Source organism: Ruditapes philippinarum, unplaced genomic scaffold (assembly GCF_026571515.1).
Source record: "Ruditapes philippinarum isolate M1 unplaced genomic scaffold, ASM2657151v2 ctg773_1_1_1_1, whole genome shotgun sequence".
NCBI lineage: Eukaryota > Metazoa > Mollusca > Bivalvia > Venerida > Veneridae > Ruditapes > Ruditapes philippinarum.
The window spans coordinates 451,283-463,369 of record NW_026859995.1 but is presented as its reverse complement, the minus strand read 5'-3'; positions in this window follow the sequence as shown (position 1 = coordinate 463,369).

Below are 12,087 nucleotides of genomic sequence, written 5' to 3'. Positions count from 1 at the left end.
ATAAAATATGTATTAAATGTGACATTCACTGACAACTGTTTCCTTGTATTATATGAACACGATAACTGCTCTAGGAAGGCTATATTATTTGCATCAATAATCAGAATCCACTCTGTAAAATAGTTAAATACTTTCTATTTCAAACAGTAAGCCAATCTTTGATTTTTGTAGCGTTTTAACCCCTCTTTATCAAGAAGTTTGCTCACATAATAAGTATGATTCATAAAATAAACTTCTTGATCAAAAGATGTTGATAAGACCCATTGTGCAATTGATAGTATTTTTAATTTTGTCTTATTTTCTTAAATTAACGTTTAACTTAACTTATTTAATGTTTGGTATGACAATTTATTAAATCATCTGTATCGCCAAAATCTGTACCGATGTTTAGCTAGAAATGATATTGTAAACATTTTCTTTATGTTGTACTTTTGTATTGTAACTTGAGGAAAATAAATATGTTTAAACCAATAGATAGTATTAATATACAAACTGTTATACTAAATACGTATTTTAATTTGGTATTGAATCACACATAAGATAGCCTAAGGTCATGTGATGCTATAATATAGAGAAAAATTAACTGTGTCTCGTGAGTATTGTTTCAGTCCGCGATGGCCACCTGTGTACTTTTCTAAGCTTATTAGACGGCTTCCTTTTAATAAACTATCTTTTTATTAACATCTGCGTCGAATTGCATCATATTTATTCATAGTTAATTTGAATATTAATAAAATCAAAAGGAAGATATCATTATGTCATTCTAATTACATTATTCATAGAGCTTTTAAGTAATTTTGTATTAAATAAACATGATTTGAATAGAATACTTACAATGTATATAATGTTCTAGAACATTTTATTATCGTCTGTAAATTTATATGACATTGTCATATCTTAGCATGTATCAACATAAATATTTATTGTATTACAGATATTATTTTACATACCAATTCACTTTAAAACATAGATATCAAGAGAAACACAACTTTAAGAAATATAACACTGTTCCATTTGTTACATTTACGGCATTTCAAGTGTTGCAATTTTACTATTCAAGTAACAAAGTGAAGAAAACACATTCATATGCAATGTATGCGACTCATAAACATATATAACCACTCTATTGTTGCGTCTTTTAGCTATATTCTGCAATTTTGGTTTACGAGATAATAAAGAGTCTAAGTGGTTAATAAAATAATCTAGTGAAAGACCACTCTCAGTACCGAGCACATTAACTTAAATTAATTAACAAAAACGGATCGTGATGTCTAAAAACATACTTCAATATTTATGATATTTATTGTGTTACTATTGCGATTATAGTAAGTTTTGTTTTCTTTACTTTTTAAATTCAGAATTAATAAAGACTGAAAAAAAGTATATGATAAAATGTGATCCTTAAGGTGACAAGAGTCGGTAAATTTAAGACATATAACACCTTCTACTTAATTAAGTCGACTTCGATAAGAATGCTTTCTATTTAATGATTCTAAGACCAGTTTCATGAATTCCCAAATTCATCTTCATGTATTCACGATTTCATATTCATGAATTCCCGATTTTAACATCTCAAAGTCGGGATTTTTATCTTTTCATGAAGTTGAAATCGTAAATTCGTGAAGTTAAAATTTTCTCATCGGTCTTTCGTACCAAACTCTATCTGTTGTATCATTTTCATTATTTTGCCCAGGTTCCGCTTGGTGACCTCATTGGTGCTGTTTTAGTGTTCCTGCGTTTTAGATGTTGTCAGAAAATATGGATGTTTTTCTCCCTTCTTCTTTAGTTTTGAAAGGCACGTTGTGCATTAAAATGCTGTAATGTTTATTTTTGAAAACGTGTCTGGAGTATCGTGTAACAGTTTTCAAGAAATATTCTTTGCCCATATACATAAACTATCTTTTTCTTATTTTGGCCTGTTGGCAAATAGTATATTTAATAAATTAGTTTTTTGTATGGAAGTCGAAATACCACTTTGTTTGCATAAAATTAAGTTAAATATAAATATCTGAGACATAAGTGTAAGTTAAAATTTATTAATACGTATTTACAAAATTAAATTGGTCAGGCGTGGACATTATTGTTCTTAATCTTGCAAATAATTTGATTCACACAATTATTTACTCTAATCACTCGTCAATAACAATGTGAGAATAAATCAAAGTTCACAATACCTTGTAATTGCACATCATACATGTATAAGCGATCTCACTTAGTCTAAAGACACCTTTCAACCGATACATATCTTTTGCCCGATTTTCCTTGTTGTCAAGACTTCTTTTTGATGTTTATATATGTTATTCAGCATATAAAGTTAAAATAATTTAATCAGTTAGCACTTTGTCTTAACAATACATGCATATATTATAACCTTTATATGACAGTTTTCATCAGATGTAAATGTATACATATTAAGATCTACGTACGGAAAAAGTAAAGCAATTTTTTTATCCTGAATTACTTCAAGTCAATCATATCGAACTATTCAAACTGCGACATATGATAAAGCAATTCAAACCTCGAAATATGCTGTGGTTAAACATATTCATATAATACCGTTTTTCAATTTACCTTTCGAGGCAAAAATAAAAGTTAGGAAAATCATATTCCTGCAAGACTTAAAGTGACATTATTCCTATCCAAGGGTATATAGCTAGTGTACAGGTGAAAGTCAACATAAGTTTACATTTTGCCATAATTACTTTCAATTCTATAATGTATTTCACATGAACGATAAATAACTCATGTGACCCAATAAAAATCCAGTAAATATCCATCAGATTTTACATGTAATGTTCAATTTATTAAGAGTGGGGCAGTCTTTTTATATTTTTGCAAATTAATGTATTATCCTATACATTTTTCAGCATGTGCTGTTGGATAATCACCATTATTAAAGTCAATCTTTTGATATTAATAGTCAATTCTGTTCAACTTGAAAATTAAAAAGTGAGCATAATGTCACTTTAAAAATGTAGCGACCTCCGAATGTTTTGCATTATCTAACGCGATAATAAAGGGACTCCACTGAGGTTTTTTTGACATGATGGGACTGAAAATATTTTTTCCAGATAATTGTACCATTTGATGTAGGTTTAGACCATAATCTTTGCGCAAAATTTCAAATCATTCGCGCACACAGTTTTTCCAGAATAATTATTCAAATTGTAAAACACTGACCCAAACTGAAAAGCGTTTAAACGCTTTTCACTCACATTAGGCTCAGAAATGCATACAAATACGATTTTTGATTATTTCAAAGTATATTTCTTAACTATCTTTGCATATATTACTGTTTAAAGTGCCCCAGCTCATTTATGTAAGAAATTCAAATCTTATGTTTTTAGTCTTTTAAACCTCAGTGGAGTCCCTTTAATATAATGAATTGTAATTAAATGATATTCTATATACTTGACATTTATGCTATCATTTTTTTATAAAACACTTAATATAAAGTAACTTGATTTTATTCATTGTAAGACGCAACTGATACCTAAAGTCAGGAATAAAACCAGACACTCTTCTGTTTCGTATGAAATAATAACTAATATCTTCATTGCAGACAAATTAAAAACATATGAATGAAGATTAAATAGTTTTCTGCTTAATTCATCACTTGTTAAACAAATGTATTTCCTTCACTCTCCCAAAGGGAATAAATATATTAAATAAAATTATGATTTCAATTAGATATTCAAAGGAAACTTGTTCAGACTTAAGCATTTTCAATGTACTTCTTATGTTTACATATTAATATACATGTATATTTCATAAACACATATTTCATATGGTGAATTCCCAGCTTTAATGGTAGTAAAGTGAACGTCAGAGTTGTGAGTCGAAAAAGTGAGGTTTAGTGCTGAAATTTGTAGAACACAAGTCTTTCAGAGCATAACAATAGGTTAGTATATATATATATGACAACGCAAAATAGTGATTTTGGCAATTTTGAGACGATCCCCCGTTGCCATGGTAACACGAAATACAAGATTGAGCATGCCTTTACGAAGGCTTTTGTCCAGTCAACATTTTTGCCAACTTTGATCAGTATTGCAGCATATTTTTTTTTATAGTTTCATAGCAGTTTGAACTTTTCAATGAAAACAGCCATTTATTGCAAAATGCCCATGCGGAAAAAGGTAACATTGTACATAGCCAAACAAAGAAATTTAATTAAAACGTGTTTAAATTTAATATCAAATACCAATTCTTCTATCTTTTAAGTGTATGTTCACAATAATCATTACTTAACATAAATACTGTTAAAATATTTATATTGATGACTTGACATAAATGATAACGTATATGACAATTGATCTCTGTCGTTAATTTGATTGCGAATTATGAAAGACTGTTTAATCAGTTTATTTATAAATATCTTGAGTCAATAGCTTACACATGAAACAGAATAGAGAAAAGACCTCTCCTGGGAAATAAGATATAATAGAAAATAAACAAAGCGACAATTGATAAATAACGTTTTGCGTAAAGCCTTGAGAACATTATGTCTTTGGTAAAATTGTTTTATAAAGTAGTTTGAACTTAATGTAAAGGATACATACAATTTTCATATATACAAGAAGATATATTAAGAAGCTCTTCGCCTACGCCTATCTATTTCATCGCAACACATTTACGACCAATAAAATGCTTCTGTTATCTGGCTCTGCCTACGGGATTAGTTACACTATATAAAATCTCTATATATATCGATGTAAACCAAACTGGATAAAGTATTCGCTATTTGGAAAACGGCTAGGTATGTTGAATGATACACCGTACAATTTTATTCAAGTCACCTGTGATATCAATACGTACACGGAATGCTTCCTTGCGTACTATATTTGGCGTACTGTTCCATTCTTCTTGATTACTGTCGGAACATGTGGCAATATATTAAACTTTGTTGTACTTTCAAGAACAGGAATGCGGAAATACTCTTCGAGCGTCTATTTACTATTTTTGGCGGGCTCAGACCTTGTGTTGTGGACAGGAATTGTGCTAGATACAAATGAAAATATCAATGGAATACGTTTATCAGATATGACAAATTTTACGTGTAAAAGTGTTAGATTTTTTGTAATGGCTTCAGGTGGGTTTTCCGTATGGTTGCTTGTTTTATTGACGTTCGAACGGGTTTTTCTGACACGATTTCACTTTATTTCGTCTCACAAAATGACACCGAGGTTTGCCGTTCTTGCTTCGACCACTTTGCTCATAGTGATGATCTTGTTTTCAAGTCATTTAATGTTTGGCTTCCATCTGGTTGAAATGGAAGTTCCTATATCAACAAACTTAACAAGGTCTGACAGGGTTTTTAAGTGTGTATATAGCTCAAAGGAATATGAAACATTTTTTTCAGAAACATGGGGAATTCTTGTTCTCATTTTTCTGAATATAATTCCAATAATCATTATAATTCTTGGGAACCTAACAATCGCTTTAACTATCCTGCAACAAAAGAAAAAACTAAGACGCGTTCATCCTGAAATAAGCGGTGCTGACACACGAAATCCACAACAAAGAAAGTCGCCGACAAGAATGCTTTTTCTTTTATGCGGTGCATTTTTGATTACGACATTTCCATACAGCTCTTACATGGTTGTCCAAAGAGGTTTGAAAAACCTGGATGAACGGTGTTTTGCTCGGCACCAGCTGATAACTGCCATTATTTTGATGCTAGTCTACAAGCAATTTTACCTGTATTTTTTCTTGTATTTCGTAAGTGGGACCTTGTTTTAAGAATGAATGGAGTAAACTGGTAGTAGACGTCCGTCAGAAAACTTGGTGAAGTATTTACCACAAGTCGACCGCAAACACAAACGGACCGTATTCAGCTGCAGCACATATCATAGACAGTTATGTTGATAGCACTATCACAAATATGTATATGTGTATGCTTAATAGTGTCAAGTGATAACAAAGAAGGGACTTGAAGATGTATTTATGCTTTTATCAGTGATTCAAGCGTTACCACTCCGAATTTCAATTTTTATAAATGAAATGTATTTTCTGCTCTTATATATCTTGTCATGTGCAATTGGTAAATCTTGTTATGGTCCATTTTAAGTACGTTGTTTTATCGCGGGAAGTGAAATAATATGTAATGTTATGTAAATAGAATGTTTGAAACAATGTTGCATGATGCATGATTCATGATGCTGAACATAACTGACAATTATGACTAGTTCCCAGAATAAAATCCAACACACATTCACATTTATGACTTGTTTCTACTTCCAGAATAGAATTCAGATCTCTGCGTAAACTATGGTTATATTGCTTGAAAGGTTCGTATTTTGATAATAACACTTTCTTAAACAAATATCTTAAATCTCCCAATGCGGAAGATAATCCGTCTTTTAAAAGTAAAATAAAACTTTATTTGTTATTATTATATTATTAATTTTTATATTTGCTTGACTTTTATTCTGTAGTTTTACATAAGGTTAACGGATATATGAGGCTAGATAAACAACGATTCATATTTTAATCACTCATTAACAAAGTATATCGTATTCTAACAAGTTATTTGATTAATGTGTATATTTAAGTACTTTCTAAATTGTTAGTAAAATGGACTGAATGACTTAAAGTTCATACATGACTAGGAAAGACAATCGCATTCACGAGTAGAAGATAAATTTCACTTAACGCATAATTAAGACTTTTTAATGAAAGCAACAATAAAGATGATGTTATTAGATATTTCGAGAAAATCACACTAGGGAATACAGAACATTTATACATGAATAGATATATCTCCCTGCTGAATATTGCTATCGTAAAATTATCGATGTAGTGGAAAAGTAGTAATTAACTTATATATATGATTATGAAAACTATAAACCTTAAATCGAATCGAGTGCGGATTGGCAATGTTTTGGAATTTGGAATCAATTTATTTATTATTGCAAGAGGCTGAGGATGATTATCAAATTAAAAATCAATGTTGTCTTCAAAAAAGGCGTGTATTTTTTAATATTAAAAGCATTTTGTTATATGCACGGACATACGAGTGTCATTCAATAAGTTAAAATATTGTAACCCAAGTTTGTAATCCAAGACTTTCAATTGTGATCGTTTGACGTATGTGCTATAATAGCGTTAAAATAGTCTCTAGTTCCGAACCATCCGTAAGATATTGTTTGTTTTCTATAATACGCTTCACATTTTATAAGCATGACATACATGACAATTTCATGTACAGGATCATTGTAATGGAGAAGAAAAAAAATTATGCGCAGATTTTTTTAATGTTTCTTCATATATATTTGTTCTTGAAAGAATATTTAATTGTTGATCTGTTACATCCAATCGAAAATAAACAAAACATATAGATTGTTTTTGGTTGGGCTTTACTAGAACATCGCTCCATCACTGATAGGTATAAGCCGAATTCCCAGTTTTACCGTTGTTGAGGGGCCAGGTGTCCCTCCGTGCTTTTTATCAGCCACGAATGTGCACCTGAAGAAAAAAAACGGCGTTCCGTAAGCTGACTTGAAAGCTTCCTGGCGTGTAAGAATCCAGACATTGGCGGGATTCAAACCCTTAGCGGTGAAGTGCAAGTGGGTTAATTCAAGTCAAAGGCATAAATCACTCGGGTGCGAATATCAAACACAAGTACGTTTTGCAAGACTCCAGATGATTTACCTCTGTTTTGTAATTTTGAAATATTGGAGAAATCGGGAGGAAAATTGAGTTATATCCAATCTTGTATTAGTGTAGTCACTGTTTAGGCACATTGTTTTTATTAATAGAAAAAAGATAAATCAAAACATCAATATAACCTCTCCTAACAGACGCATTGTGTCGGCACACATTACGGTATCAAAAATAGAGAAAATAAAGAGCTTGTACTTGAATAAAAGAATCAAAAATCAAGCTGTTTGGAAAATGTTATTGTAATTATGATAATTCGATTATTATCTGCCTCAAAAATATATGTGAGGTAAATTAAACCTAGCTAAAGGCAAACCTATAAGATTAAATATCAAATAAGTCACTATCAATTTAATAAAGTTGCTTATAATCATCGAATACGTATTAATGTAGTTATTTGAGTGACATTCACGTGACAAGTGTTCCTCGTATTATATGTACCACAGGTTACTGCTGTAGGTACTATATGAAAACAACAGGCAACATTATTCGCATCAATAAACAGAATCCACTCTTGAAACTTAAATAATGGTATAAAGAATTAAATAAAATTAGATAACTATCTATTGCAAACAGCCAATCTCGATTTCTGAAAGGGTTTTAACACCTCTTTATCAAGAAGTTTGCTCTTTATTTCATGAATCACATGTTAGATATGATTCATATAATAATAGTTAACTTCTTGATAAACAGGTGTTTATAAAAAAAAACATCGCAGACTGATACTCATTGTGCTTTTAATAGTTTTTTTAAACTTTGTCTTATTTTCTTATAATAGTGTTAACATATTCAATCTTGGATGTGAAAATTTGTTAAATCATTTGGATCGCCAAAATCTGTACCGATGTTTAGCTAGATATTGTATACATTTCTTTTTTTGTAATTGTATTTTAACTTGATGAAAATAAATATGTTCACACCAATAGATAGTATAAATATACAAAATGATATACTAAATACATATTTTAATTTTGTATTGAATCACACATAAAGTAGCGAAATTTATTTGGTGTTATGATATAGAGAATAAGTAACTGTGCCTCGTGAGTATTGTCACGGATTTATATTACAGGGATCGGACACTCCCAGTTAACCCTATATAAATGCTTAAATATTTTGTCGTGCACCCGATAAAGGTACATCGATCGATAATTTATCGGCGCTTAGCGAAAATGCCCGTTCGCAACGGATACCTACTTTACAAAATACCATATACTTTTCCATTTATAATCCGATTTTTGAAATTTAAAGTTTATTTTCAAGAAAAATGCTTGTTTATTCAAATATCTAATTTATTTTTGAAAGATACACAGAGGGCTATCTGTCTGCAACGACGATTAAGAAATTAACTTGACGAAATCCGCGGTAATTTACATTTTTTATATAAAAAGCAGATATTTGAATTAATTATTACGGTAACATAATAAATTCAATTCCCAAATAAAAAAGAAGCCGATGGCAGTTATCACAGGTGATCAAAGTATGCAATATTTAGCTTTATTTGGTTATAGTAGTCAACATTAATTGACGCACAATTGTTTTACGGGTAACATGTATTTGCGGACTTTACAATTCGACTCAACACGTAAAGTAAATTTATTCATTTTTTTAAATACAAGATATTGCTGATATTGTCCATACATGTATTGCCATTTTCATAGGATATTTAAATTTTGTTAATCATTTATATCATTATTATTTTTGTTTTGTAAATCTGTTTTCAAATGTCGGTGCAGTGAAGTAGACAATCATCGTAACAGTAAATTAAAGTACTCTCGTGTGGCTGTCTCGATTCAGGCCTTTTTAATGTCACTCGTATATTTTAATTATTCTTTTTATTTGAATGCCTGTAGAAAGATATTTCTGATATTTTTAATGTAACGCTAAAAAAACAATAAAAATCTTTACAGTTTGAGTCAGTATTATGCGAAATAAAAGTAACTGTTGATTATTTTTTACACATCGCTTAAATTTCTTTGAAGTTTTATTATTTTGAATGGGGTTAATTACCAGGTAACAAGTGATAATTGAAAAACCTTGTTTTTAAACTTTCATTATCAGGTCACATGTGATAATTTCAACACTCAATCTTTAAAAACAAATAGAAATTGAATGTATATGTTGAATGTGCACGGTCTTTAACTACAGTCCATGGCATATGTGGTAAGAAAATGATTCTCAAGAGGATATATATAAATCCATAGAGGATATTTGTTTAGTTCAGTGTAAGATCGGAATATATTTCACCGAGTGAGCATCAAAAGGTATATTTCACGAGTGGCGCAGCCACGAGTGAAATATGGACTTTTGGTGTTCACGAGGTGAAATATATTTCGATCTTTCATTAAACTAAACAAATTTTCTTTTTATTATATGTAGAAACGTTTAAAAAGACATTTTAACCTAGTACTAAATGAAAAGGGCGCCAAATAATAATACAACGTGACGTTATTTACGACGTCACTTCATTAAGTTGGTTTCCAGTACTGTGAACGCTTGTATTTCACTGAAACAACGTAACGGGCTCAAATATTCAAAACAGTGAAATTATCAAAATTATAATTTCACTGTTTAAAACAGTGAAATTATCAGTTTTTATTTCACTGATATATTTCTATAAACCACCGAAAAGCATGTAATAAAATGTAAATCTATTTTCTTTATTAACGTTTATAAATGAAATTGAAAATAAACAACCCATTAGTCCTTTCTTTGAAAAATAATGAAAATAAACATATGACAAATAAATCATTTGACGTGAATTGTGAAGGATAACTATGAAAAAAAAAACTGTTTCAAAAAATATATATAAAAAAACAGCTGTTCAGTATGCCAATAAAATTTTCTTCCTTGCCAATCTAATGTATTCATCTATATATGAACGAATGTCTAGAATGATCTGAAAATATATTTAAAACACCAATTAGTAGAATATTAACTATATTTATACTAATATGCAGGTAGATCAAATAAAACATGTTCAACTCATTTGGAAATAATTCACAGAAATAAAAGACAACGTTTCAAAACATGAAATTTCTTTAACATAATTTTAGCAATTCAAGAAACATTTTTTTTTGCAATTGCCCACTATTAAACCATGTAAACGGGTAAATAATTATCTTAATACTGAATCGCGGTAATAATCTATGCTCGACGTAAAAGGGCGTCAAAGTGTAGAGAGTATGCCTAAACAATAGGCGGAATATTTTTTTTAATTAGGTACTTTTTAACTAAAGCGTCGCAGCATTCTATCGGCATATTTTCACATATATTAATACTTATAGCTGCACAACATAATACTGTATCAATACATTCATACGTGCATAATTTTTCACAGAGCTGCAATAACACCACATACTCTTGTGAAAATGTGTCATATTTCACACTCCGAGCGGTCCGCCATCTCATTCTGTCCACCTTTATCCGATTCCGCGCAATTATTATTACTAGCCGCATTATTTTATGAGACCGTTGTTGAGCGGCATATAGTTGTTCCTCTCGAATTTCTACAACATTTGCAAAAATTGTCGCAGATTTCTTTCTGTCTCTTGTTTTTATAGACAAGCGAGGGTTAAATGTCGAGTTAAATCATGGACGCTACCGGCCACTGGAGTCAACATGTTCCTTGCTGTTGTCAACAACAGATGTGTTCCATATGTTCCCCTCGACATTTTATACGGTTTCAGAGGGTTTGTAAGTTACCCCCGACATTTTGTAATAATCAATAACATTTCTCGTGTGTTTGAATTTGCCGCAACCGGCCACCATAGATAATTTATTATAAAAATACTATTTTGTTTACATGTTACATTGAAATTTGCCAAAATGAAAAGAAATATCGAAACATATTGGCTCTTAATGTGTTTCATAAAGATGTCTTACATTATGTCTTTCTTTTCTCACAACCTTCACAGCTTTATGTCAGAGCATGTTAGGTATACAAACACTAACGTTCTTAATAATTTTGACAAAATTTACGCCTCAATAGTAAGCATTTGCTCAACTAACTTAATTCAACATCTTCGTCTAATTGCAACATAGGTATTCATAGTTAGTTTAAATATTAACAAAATCAAAAGGAAGATATCATTATGACATTCCTATGACATTTTTCATAGAGTTTTTAAGTGATTTTATATTAATATACATAATTTGAATTGAATACTTATATCATGTTCTAGAACACTTTATTATCGTCTGTTTGTTTGTTTGATTTGGTTTTACGTCGCACCGACACAGTATAGGTCATTTGGCGACGTTCCAGCTTTACCTGTGGAGAAGGACCTCAGGTGCCCTTCGTGCATTAATTCAGGCACGAACGGGCATATTATCGTCTTTAAATTTACATTACATTGTCATATCTTAGCATGTATTAACATAAATTTTTATTGTATTACAGATATTATTTTACAGACCAATTCA